Genomic DNA, 13,316 nt, shown 5'->3' with positions numbered 1-13,316 from the left:
TTAACATCGCCCATACCTCCGTGAGATGACTAGAGATATTAAATAAATAGTCCAAATCAAAGTAAATTCGCAAGAAAAGTTCGTCAGAGATCGGGCAGGTGAATGTTTGGGACATCTTCTACTCGGGTTGCCAGAAGCACTGGGCTTTCTACCCGAACTACCTCGAAAACAGCACTTCACTCGAATGCATTTGTATGCGAAGCCTTATGCTTGACAATCATTACTGTCAGAACCGCATGGGTTGACGTGTCAGAATAAGTTGTCAGAAGTAGGGTATGTGCAGCCATCTTACCTTAAGTAATAAGTGGACACTGAAATGAGATTTCACTCATATAAATAGCAGGTATGTATTATATTTGAAGCATTCGCATATTTTGTTTCTAAGCCCTTGGCACTCACGTATATTCACACATATATATGGCAATTTTCTCCTTCATCTTCACCTGCTAACTTAAGCATCGGAGTGGCTACGCCGGATACCTCTCTAGTGCACATTCATGAGTTAATTTCCTTGTTTGCATGTTACGGTAGAAGCCATATTACACAAATACATCCCTTGCTCATTTTCTCTAAACAAAAATTCTTATCCGATTCGGTGGATTGCCCCGACTCAGCCTACCCAATTCACACGGATATCATCAGTTACGATAGTTTGATGCTATCTAGAATAAGATGGTACACAAAAACAATGTGATTAATCTAGATATTACAATCATTATTCGTGGGATAATGACTTGAACGGGATTCGAGATTAATATCTAAACAAAACCGAAACACAGTATTAATTTTATTTGGAAAATGCAATCCATACTGTTACAAATTGGATTACAAAATGCATTTGATCGGACAAAATTATCATTGCATTTTATTTGGAAAACTATTTCAAAATTATATTTAAAATAATTTTGTCATTTCAAATATATTTTATAACATAACATGAGACTTCAGTTATACATGTAGCATGGCCTTCTAAATTTCCCATGCATGTTCTAACATGATCGGACTAAATCAATCACGCCCATTTGGCCATGAGAGACATACCCCCGGCCCCCAACAGAACAGCCGCGTATGACTTAATCTGTAGCCTGATATTCCCTTGCAGCTTCGGGCCCATGAAATCCGCTGCCAAGAGATCAACCAGAGCCATGTAAATCAAGAGCCCGGCAGAACAAGCATTCAGCAAGCCTTCCGTGATCAGGGCTCGCGGGCTGTCGTCTTTGTAAGTGGTGGATAGCGCGATCCCCAGAGCTATTCCGAACGGGGTTGTTATGGAGAAGAAGAACGCCATAGCAGGCTTTCTTGATGAACTCGTACTCCGCCTGGAGGATGCAGCCGCCCAGCCCCATACCTTCGAACATTTGGTGGAAGCAGAGTGCGGCCACGAGGCCCTTGATCGTGCAGGTGTTGTTGGAGGCGCCGAGGGAGAGGCCTATCACCACCGAGTGGACTATGATTCCTACCTCTAAAACCTGCAATTAATAGAACACGATCCTTTAATTTTTGTCACTTCTTCATAAACGAATTAATCTGCACTTCTCTAGTTTTTAACATTTTCGACACGTAATTCTATTCTTTTAATAGTACTGATCACATAATTGGTATCAGAGGAGATATTATACAAGAAGTTTTTTCTTCAGTTTTCTATCGCGAGAAGATTGCACAAAATACCATGTTAAACTTAGTAGAGCATATTCTTAACCCAAGAACTTCCCTCTGAGTTGTTCGATTTAACAAGTCACAAAAGTGCTCCCACTTCACTGCTTTAGAGAACTTGTGATCCATAGTCATCACTCATCACAGATTATTGTCGAAAAATTGGATCTAAATAAAGACTTGATACAGACTTTAAATTTCGGATCTGCTCTAAGGCGAACCTCACACTCTGATATTTTGAATTATCTCGAGGAATAAAGCTTATATTCGGATAAATTACACAAACTTATACACATATAGCTAGGTGGCAACGAACTTCACTTTCATCCAAGAATATACGGAGCCCTAGTGGAATTGGAGGTCCTAACCATTAACAAAAAAGGTTAACACATGGAAGACTTTAGACTACACAAAAAGCACAGAGACCCTTGTCCTTTTCTAATGTTTTTTGTTTTATTAGAGCAACTACGACTGGCGGCAGAGATCTGCCTACACCAGTCTCCACCTGACCTCTCAATAGAAGTCTTTGAGTAAATAACGAGATGGGTAGTGGTCAGCAAATTAATCTTGACCTCTGCCTTCCAACATTAATTAATGCTTTCATATTGTTGTATTTACTTCAGTGGGATATTAATTCTCCTCAGAACCTAACTCGCATGCATTGGTTTCTGTCAAATCTTCCTCTCCAAGTGTACTCTTTATTTAATAAGACCATATGATTCAAAGAAAATACAGCTGGTTTCCAAAAGATTTCATTGGTATATAAAATTATCGAGTTTAAGTAGAATTCAAACATATTTAGTTATTTTGGTAAAAACTTGATCCGATCCAATAAACGTAAGTTTTAGGCAATCACATATAAAGATACAATTATTCGATTCTAACTGTTTGGATATTGATGGGGGAGGAATGTGGACTATAACTCACTGCAAAACAAACATAGTTTAGAATGTTGAATGTAGATATCGATGCATTTGTGAACAAATAAAATTTAATTTCAAAATAATATGTTTTTCCATGTTAGTGATCTCTATGATTTTTTTCAAATATCATAATCCGTGATTTCGTGCAAGATGAATTCAATTGGGTTTCGTCAATACATGTGTGGGTGTGGGTGCATTTTTCATTCGGTTTAAACCAATTAAGTGTATGCGTAGGATCTCTGATTACTAACCATGGCAATCACTCGGTAACGCAGTAGTTGTGTGCCCACCACTTCCGGCTTGGATCCGTGGTGGTGGCCATGACCATGGAAGTGAGAATGCCCGCCGCCCGCCGCACCCATCTCCTGATCTCCTGCAGCGGCGGCTCCCGCTCTCTCAGGCAGCACCACCCCCGGGATCTGTTTCTTCGAATAAAAACTCGTGGTTAACGAATCCACCATGAGCGTGGCAATAGCAGAGAGCATGGCAACGAATCCAGTGAACGGGAACTTATGCCACGGATTATCGTCCAAGCAGCTGGACGTGAGCATGTCGAAGGAATCCGGCAGCACGTGCATGAACCCAGTTGCTAAAATAATCCCCGCAGCGAAAGATTTGACGATCACGAAGAGGCTACGCTGGGGGCTGAGCGCGGGGACGGAGCGCGTGACAAGCGGGAGACAGACGCCGATCATGCTTGTGAGGAGGATGGACACGATGGCGATGATCTTTAGGGGTAACGCTTTCTTCTTGTTGACGCATTCATCTGCCTGCTCCGCGCCGCAGCTCTCCACCACGGCGAGCACCCGGGGGATCCAAAAGTCGAAAGCGAAGAGGAAGACTAAGCAGAGTAGTAGCTTCGAGAGTGGTCCTCTTGAAGCCATGATTATGGAAAATAACCATATTTTATTTCCAACTATATATATACCCCTGACCTAGTTCTTAATATAATATTAAAAACAAATCAATCCTTCCAATATTAAAAAAAAAATTAAAAACAAATTAAAATTAATTACCCTATTTAATAAATGCAACAATGATATGAAAAAATCCAGTTTGAGATTGATAGCACGTGGACTTCACTTGCTCCGATCCATGAATCCATGGAGCTACACATGGTCTAAATGATTACAACACATGCACACTAAATTATAGCACGCTTTTTTATGTGGAAAAAAAAAACATTTTTACCGTAATATATTATTTAATATCTTCAAATAAAAGTAAATACAAGCCCGGTTAAATATTTTTACCTGGAGATTCAATTATTAGCGACAATTTTTTTTAAAAAAAAACATTAAATTTGGTATTGATGATTTATCGCATGTACAATTATATAAAGCTTGCGTGCACGTAGACCTGCCAAGGAACGGGTCAACTCATATCGGAATTGGAATTGGAGATCTACGATCACCATTAAGTGATTGTTCGTCACTCCAGCATGTCAATTCGTCGGGTCGACCCTTTTACAATTTTGTATTTTTAATAATTTGAAATTAAAGGTCCACAATTTTGTGACTATTTAATGAGCACCGACCACGACGACATGGCTGTTGTGTGATGGTCGATCGTTACATTTTTCCCAAAACTTATATCATATTTATAAATAATATAACACCGAATATAGTGGACAAATTGTTCCACATGTGAAACACAATTCACAATTTTATATTTTTTTGTTTCGACGGTTGCAATGGAACAAACTTTTAGTATGAGAGAAAACACATTTGACGAAGGAAAAGTTGGAAGCTCAATGATTAATCAAAAATCGTTAGCTGAACACCACATATTAAAAATGACGAAGACGACCAAGACAAAATCGAGGAAACATCCCGAACAACCATGAGAGGAAATGTTAGTAAATATGATTGAACATAATGAAACGTAATAGATTTTTTATATAAGATGTTGAAAGTTGAGATGCAATATATTTTTTCATTAAATAACTATAATAAGTTTTTTTTATTGAGATAATGAAATATTTGATAGAATTCATATAAATTCAACTGTTCAAAAAAAATATTTGATAGAATTCGTATTTTAAATGTTTATCAAAAAATATTTTTTAAAAAATAAATAATCGAACCGAACCGGATCGGACAGAAACCTCTATAACCCCGCTCCTGTCCGTCTATTTGGCGGGGTCTCGAGTTCAAGTCCTATTGATTGAGAGAAACATGTGTGGAGATTGTAAATTCCACGGTACTATTTATCCTCCTCGAGACCATCTAGTGGCTCAAATTTCCAACCATCTGTGTCAGTTGATTTTTGGTACGTCCACCTTCTCTCTCTGTGTGTGTGTGTTTTTTTTTTTGGTTTATTTCTTTTTTTTTGGGGGGGGATAAATTTAATATCATTTATTTATTTTTGGGAAGCCACCATCCACTAATCTTCTGAAATTATTATCTTATTTTATTACTTTAATGGACAAACCGAAAATTTATTATGAGACGGTCAACTCTATCGATATTCACAATAATAAGTAATACTCTTAGCATAAAAAGTAATACAGTTTCATTGATGACTCAAATAAAAGATCCGTCTCACAAAATACGATCTGTGAGAGCGTCTAACACAATTTTCTGCCTTGTAAATTAGCCTATACATACCTTCATTATCTTTTCTATTTTATTAAATCTAGACCAATGAAGGAACAAAAATTTTATCAGGTTCAAGTAATTCAAAAAATAATAAAGTAAAATATCATTAATTATAGATAAAACTAGATTATTTTTAAATTTATTTTTTTTGCAACTATTTAGTTTTATAAATTAGATGTTTATCGTAATAATTGTCTAGGTTTGTTGGTATGTGTTTGACTCGATTTTTTTTTGTGAGCGTGTCACGTAACAAAGACGGATTGCACACACAGACAAAAGGTGGGCTCTTGCCACGCAATTTCGGGCCCATTTCTTTTGAGGAAACCGATTTCAACTCCGGTGATGTTTTTTTTTTTTTTTTTTGACTTTAGTACTCGAGTTTAATTTTCTCCATTTTTTAAAATTTTGTGTCAATTTTTTATTTCAATTCTTTTTATTGTATAATATGAGAGTGTTACGATATGTAGAGGTATTTAGAGGAAAGATAAATAAAAACTTCACAATTTTTTTTTCTGAGCTTAAATAATTTCAGTTGGTGTTAGCATTCAAGATTAATTCTCGATTTTTGAGTGTAGCAGATAACTTGAATAAACAGTGTGGAAAAATACAGCTGAACTCAGTGAACTAAAGCTTCTCGATATCAGAAGACCATAAATCAATAGACAATAAAAACAAATGAAATGCAGAAAGTTAATTCCACAATCACTTGTTTATGGAAGTTCGAAGGATAAATATCTCTTACGTCCCTCTTTCTTTTGTTTCCAAAATAATTTTACTAAAATATTTTGATAATTACAAAGATTGTAGCTATCAATTTCAGTAGTACTTATCAACTACCTTACTAAAACTCTTAGTAAGCAACTTGAAAACTTTAAATAAAATCTACACAAAAAGATTTTGTTTTTGTCGATTACAAAACTCACATTAAAAATGATAAATATTAAAGAAATTTTGAGTAAAAATCTCAAGCACAAATGATCCTTATAGTATATCAAATAAAACTTGAAATGTGTGCTTGATAATATATCAGTAGAAATTGATATATTACATGTATATATAGAATGTGTAGAGTAATTTTTTTAATCTTGAATTCGACCTCGTATAGAGAGATTGAACATTCAGATTTGAACGATTATAATTCAGTCATACTCAAAGTATCACAAAATAATATTCGATGACATGTCATTGTCTCATTTGCATTTTCCTAAAATAAAATATGACAATAAATATCTGGATCGATGATAAAAACAATCGTTATAAAATTTGTTTTTATATCAAAACATTCTCTGAATCATATGATTGCCGATGATTGAGTTTGTCCATATAAGACAAAGTTCAGATTTCAACTTAAACCAAGATTCAATAAGTCAAATTGAGTATCGACTTTCATACTAAATCAGTGTTTATGTAGAGTCAGTAGAGATGTCTTTTGAGATAATTGCAAGCTGTCTTCTGAAAATTGTTTATTGTGAATTTACTTGTTTGCTGAATTTTAGATATTTTCTATTAGCATCACATCAACATAACTTATAATTTTTTTAATAGAAAATATCAGGCTAGCAAAAGTATGAAATTTAATCAAAATTTAAATTCAGTCGAGATTAATGTATTGTACATAAAAAAAAACTAACAGATAATATAAAGATGTCTCAAAAATCTTTAGACGTTTTTCCTTGGTGATTTTGAATAATATTATTGGTAGTATTAATTTTTAACTTCGTCTTCAATCTATTTTATTATATATGTGCATGATGGTGTACAAGATTGACATATATATATAGACACACACATATATAAATAAAAATAGAATGTAGATATTAGCAATATTTTTAAATTTAATAATTTTAATCATGTTTTTGTACTTGTATAATTACTTAGATACTCTTGGATTATAATAAGGGGAGAAGTGAAAGAATGGTTAGCGGTTAATTAGAGTAATACTCAATATTAAGATATGAGTGGGTCTTATGTGAGACCATGATACTAATCTGTGAGACGAGTCAACCCTTGTAGTGACCCGTTCCAGAATCACCTACTAATCAGAACTTAAGCATGCAAAATTAACATTTAAAACTGAATCATGTAATACAGCGGAAAAACAGTAATACAACCCAATCGAATCTGTAAGTACAAAATACTTAAACAACCAGATCGAACTAAATACCAATAACTACAAGTCAACCTCTGCCAGCTCCCTGTCCACTCCCTCCTGGACCGTCCAACCTGAGACATGCCCCATCGAATAGGGTGTCCAAAACAGAGATAAACCGAGGACGTGAGCATAAAACGCTCAGCACCGAAAGCATGAGTATACAAGACCATGACATGCATGTATGCAAAATGTACTGGATACCAGGATCTGGGTATAACGAAATACTGCTCAGGTAAATGACGTCAAGGTATGTAGCACTCTGCGCCGTCGCACCAGGAGGTGGCTCCCATACCAAAATAAACCTGTGGATATACCGGTGACCTGACCACCGTCGGCCAACGGGGTCCAACCATCCACAACAAACGAGGGCTGAGCACCCTCTCAACAGACTATCTCAAAGATAATCAGGCTCAACATGATTATGCAAATGCCGCATAATAAACCATGCATCATATGAAAGATAATAATGCAACATATAAACATGCAACACATAGCAAAGTATACTCAATCCTGCTATCTCGGATAGTACTTTCGTACCTCAAACCAGTAGATCCTAGCAATCAGCCCTAGAATCAAGCCTGCGTCCGTAGTCAGCCCACTGATGCCGCTAGCTCCCAACTAGAGCACAACTCCGCTACAAAACCAGTAGCTCCCCGCTAGTGCCTAAACCTCGGGAAAAGACTAGAAACCCATCAGAAACGACTAAAACGCTCTGGAACACTCGGAATTGACGAGTAACAAATGAAGCCTCGCGCCTCTATTTATAGACAACGATCGGTAGATCCGATCCACTTCGGACGATCCGATCCGGCACACTTCGGACGATCCGAACCCTGATCGGACGATCCGAATCCTGCATGTCTTCCACGTGTCCAGCCACCTGTCTTCGGACGATCCGAACCCTGATCGGATGATCCGAACTTTGCATGTCTTCCACGTGTCCAGCCACCTGTCTTCGGACGATCCGAACCTTGATCGGTCCTTCCGATCCCACCGAAATAATATTTAATCCAATAATTAACTCAAATTAGGCATCGGGATACTACATTCTCCCCCCCTAAAAAGGATTTCGTCCGCGAAATCGAGTCTGAAAAATGACAATTCTGAACAACAATACATTCAACTTAAGAATGAATTACAACTGAAAGTACAACTGAAATTACAATCATAACTGAAAATACTACAACTAGAACAACTCTGGATGCTCTGACCGCATGCGACTCTCTAGTTCCCAAGTAGCTTCTTCAGTACCTCGGCGCTGCCACTGCACTAAGACAAGAGGAATAGTCTTATTCCGCAGTACCTTATCCTTCCGGTCTAAGATCGAAACCGGTCTTTCCACAAAAGACAAATCCGGATTCAGCTGAACTTCTGTCGGATGCAAAACATGAGACTCATCCGCTACGTATCGTCTCAACAAAGACACATGAAACACATTGTGAACACTAGACAGATACGGTGGTAAAGCTAATCTGTAGGCCAAATCTCCCACACATTCTAAGATCTCAAAAGGACCAATGAATCTCGGAGATAGCTTACCCTTGAGTCCAAAGCTCAGAATCCTCCGAAAAGGTGATACCTTGAGAAACACTTTCTCGCCTGCATCAAAATGAAGAGGTCTGCGCTTGGTGTTCGCATAACTCGCTTGTCGATCCTGAGCAGTCTTAATCCGCTGTTTGATCACAAGAACTTTGTCCATGGCCTGCTGAATCAATTCTGGACCCTCGACCTGTCGTTCTCCGACTTCCTCCCAGAACAGAGGAGTACGACAACGTCGACCATACAATGCTTCAAACGGAGACATACCAATACTCCTATGAAAACTGTTGTTGTATGCAAACTCTATCAGTGGCAGATGATCCTGCCAAGCTGGCCCGAAATCCATCACACAAGATCTCAACATATCCTCAAGAGTACGAATAGTCCTCTCTGACTGACCGTCAGTCTCTGGGTGATATGCAGTACTCAAACTCAAGGTAGTGCCCAAGGCTTGCTGAAAGCTGCCCCAAAATCTAGATGTAAATCGAGGATCTCTGTCACTAACGATACTCACGGGCACACCATGAAACCGTACAATCTCTTGAATGTACAACCGTGCCATCCGATCGAAAGTGAAATCTCTGTTATACGGAAGAAAATGGGCAGACTTAGTAAGCCGATCCACTACCACCCAGATAGCATCTCTATTCCCCACAGACATAGGCAAGTGAGTCACGAAGTCCATCGTGATATGCTCCCACTTCCACTCCGGAATAGGAAGATTCTGCAACAAACCTCCAGGTCGTCGATACTCAGCCTTCACCTGCTGACAGACTAGGCACTTGGAGACATACTGATAAACATTACGTTTCATACCTTTCCACCAAAATCGAGTCCTCAAATCCTTATACATCTTGTTGCTCCCCGGATGAACACTCAACTTGCTACGATGAGCCTGGGATAAAATCTCCTCCCTCAAAGTGTCATCTTCCGGTACAACAACACGACCAGATAAGCACAAAAGACCCTTGGACTGATAGTGGAATCCGGAAGTATTATCTCCATCAGCCAACCGAGCTAATCTCTGAATCTTAGAATCAGACATCTGAGCATCTCTAATCCGAGAATACAAAACTGGCTCAGACAAAATAGTAGCTACACGGATACTCTCCGTTCCCTTCCGATGTTTACAATTGAATCCCATCGAACAGAAATCCTGAATAATCTCAGATACAGCACAAGTCTGAAGAGCAGACAATCTCACCTTGCGACTAAGAGCATCGGCCGTGAGATTCGCAGATCCTGGATGATACTTGATCTCACAATCATAATCCTTGAGTAGATCCATCCAACGACGCTGACGCATGTTCAACTCAGCCTGAGTGAACAGATACTTCAAACTCTTATGATCAGTGAAAATCTCAAATCGCTCACCATACAGATAATGGCGCCAGATTTTCAAAGCAAAAACGATCGCTGCTAATTCCAGATCATGAACATGATAGTTTTCCTCATGAGGCTTCAACTGTCTCGACGCATAAGCAATCACATGCTCATTCTGCATCAGAACACACCCTAGTCCCTGTAAAGAGGCATCGGTGTAAACACTGAAACCACCAGATCCAGACGGTAAAGCCAAAATAGGCGCAGATGTCAAACGTCTGCGAAGTTCCAAGAAACTCTCTTCGCACTCTGATGTCCACTCAAATGAAACATCTTTCCGAGTGAGCTGAGTGAGTGACTTAGCAACCTGAGAGAAGTTGACAATGAAACGGCGATAATACCCAGCCAATCCCAGAAAACTGCGGATCTCGGCTACTGTCGTCGGACGCGACCAGTTCAATACCGCTTCTACCTTGCTCGGGTCAACTGAAACTCCCTTGCTAGAAATGACATGACCAAGGAATACAACCCTGTCAATCCAAAACTCACATTTACTCAACTTCGCATAAAGCTGATTCTTGCGAAGTGTCTGTAAAATAATCCTTAAGTGTTGTACGTGTTCTTGCTGATCATGCGAATAGATTAAGATATCATCTATAAACACCACAACAAACTTATCCAAGAATTCCCGAAAAACCCGATTCATCAGATCCATAAAAACTGCTGGTGCATTCGTCACCCCAAAAGGCATAACCAGAAACTCATAATGCCCATACCGGGTCCTGAATGCAGTCTTCGATATATCTCCCTGATGAACCCGAAGCTGATGATAACCAGACCTTAAATCAATCTTGGAATACACAGAGGTACCTTGCAGTTGATCAAATAAATCATCAATCCGTGGCAACGGATACTTATTCTTTATCGTAGCACGATTCAACTGCCGATAATCTATGCAGAGCCGCATAGAACCATCCTTCTTTTTGACAAAAAGAACTGGTGCTCTCCACGGGGACACACTGGGTCGAATATACCCCTTGTCAAGAAGATCCTGCAACTGCTGTTTCAATTCTTGCATCTCTGATGGAGCTAAACGATAAGGAGCTCTAGAGATTGGTGCCGTGCCTGGCACTAAATCAATGCCGAAATCCACTTCCCGAACGGGAGGAAAACCAGGAATCTCCTCGGGAAAAACATCCGGAAAATCGCAAACCACTGGAATGTCGCTGATACCGACACTATCTGCGGACGAATCAATAGCATAGATAAGGTAGCCTTCCCCGCCCGACTCTAAAGCACGACAGGCTTTCAGAGCAGAAACCACAGGCATCGGCGGTCGCGCTCCCTCTCCATAGAAAAACCAACTGTCGCCCTCAACTGGACGAAACTGCACAAACTTCTGATAACAGTCCACAGTAGCTCTAAACACAGTCAGCACATCTATTCCCAGAATGCAATCAAAATCCTCCATCGCAAGAATCATCAAATTAGCAGTTAAAACATTACCCTCAAACTCTAGAGGACAACCCAAAACTAGACGTTTAGCTAGCACCGAATGACCCATCGGTGTGGAAACAGATACCACAACGTCCAAAGAAATGAAAGGTAATGCATGACGCTTAGCAAATCTCGCAGATATGAATGAATGTGATGCACCAGTATCAATGAGAACGTAAGCAGGTAATCCACATAATAAAAAAAACACCTGCGATAACTCTGTCGTTCTCCTCAGCAGCCTGATCCTGGTTAAGAGCAAAGACCTGCCCTTGAGTACGCGGTCGGAGGTTAGAACCCTGAGTAGACTGTCCCTGCTGTGGCCTCTGATGAACTGAAGCCTGAGAACCAGATCCTGATCCTCCGCCCGTCTGTGGACAGTCTCTCTTCATATGGCCCATCTCACCGCATTTGTAACAAGCACCCGCAACTTTGCGACAACGCTCCGTCGGATGATCCTTCCCGCAATGCTGACACGGGCCCTTCTTCTTCCCAAAATGGTGAACTCCTCCAGATCCAGAGGAAGAAGAAGTAGATCCAGCCTTCTTGAATGCTTGGGCGCGGGGACCCAAAGAACTAGTAGGACGAGCAGACTGCATGGCTCGACCTCTCAGCAAACTGCCCTCAGCCTGGCGACAACGGTTCACAAGGCCCTCATACGATGTCGGATCATCGCAGACAACAACCCGATCAAAAATCTCCTGATTGAGGCCCTGGAGAAAATGGTTATACTTGGCCCTAGCATTGTCACTGACATGTGGAACATACGGAAGCAACTCAAAGAACTTCTGCTGATACTCATCAACAGACAAACTTCCCTGCTTCAGATTGATCAACTCAATCGCCTTGGTCTGCAGAAGGGCTGGCGGAAAGTAAAGCAGCATGAAAGCGGCTCGGAAATCGGCCCAAAGAACTCGACCCTGTCGCTGAACTATCGGTGCAGAGGTAGACCTCCACCACTTGCGCGCACCACCCTCCAGCAAGAAATCAAGGGTATCAATCTGCTGTTCCGCCGAGCACTGAAAAGTCTTGAAGCAGCTCTCCATCCTCTCAAGCCAGTTCTCCGCAACATCCGGAGTCTCACCGCCCGAAAGAGGTTTCGGCCCCATCTGCAAGAACCGATGCATACTAAAACTCCGAGGCTCATCACGACGGTGTTGACGACGTTCTCGATGCTCTCGACGACGCTCCCGATCGTCGCGGTCTCCCCAGCGTCCAATGCTGCCATGACTACTAGCATCGTCGTCAAAACCAGACATCTCTTAGCTACAAAAGTTACCAGAGATTAAACCCAAAAGAACAGTTCTAATCCCAAAATCTTAATGCATGCTCTGATACCATAAATGTAGTGACCCGTTCCAGAATCACCTACTAATCAGAACTTAAGCATGCAAAATTAACATTTAAAACTGAATCAGGTAATACAGCGGAAAAACAGTAATACAACCCAATCGAATCTGTAAGTACAAAATACTTAAACAACCAGATCGAACTAAATACCAATAACTACAAGTCAACCTCTGCCAGCTCCCTGTCCACTCCCTCCTGGACCGTCCAACCTGAGACCTGCCCCATCGAATAGGGTGTCCAAAACAGAGATAAACCGAGGACGTGAGCATAAAATGCTCAGCA

At 40.1% G+C, this 13,316-nt stretch overlaps 1 pseudogene; it reads right to left on the bottom strand.

The window, feature by feature from the left end:
* Window positions 1–888: 888 nt before the first annotated feature.
* Window positions 889–3,479, bottom strand: LOC140804798 (fe(2+) transport protein 1-like; annotated as a pseudogene).
* Between the last annotated feature and the right edge of the window lie 9,837 nt (window positions 3,480–13,316).

The sequence above is a fragment of the Primulina eburnea genome, chromosome 11 (assembly GCF_022965805.1).
Source record: "Primulina eburnea isolate SZY01 chromosome 11, ASM2296580v1, whole genome shotgun sequence".
Classification (NCBI taxonomy): domain Eukaryota; kingdom Viridiplantae; phylum Streptophyta; class Magnoliopsida; order Lamiales; family Gesneriaceae; genus Primulina; species Primulina eburnea.
This window is presented reverse-complemented; position numbering and strand designations above follow the sequence as displayed.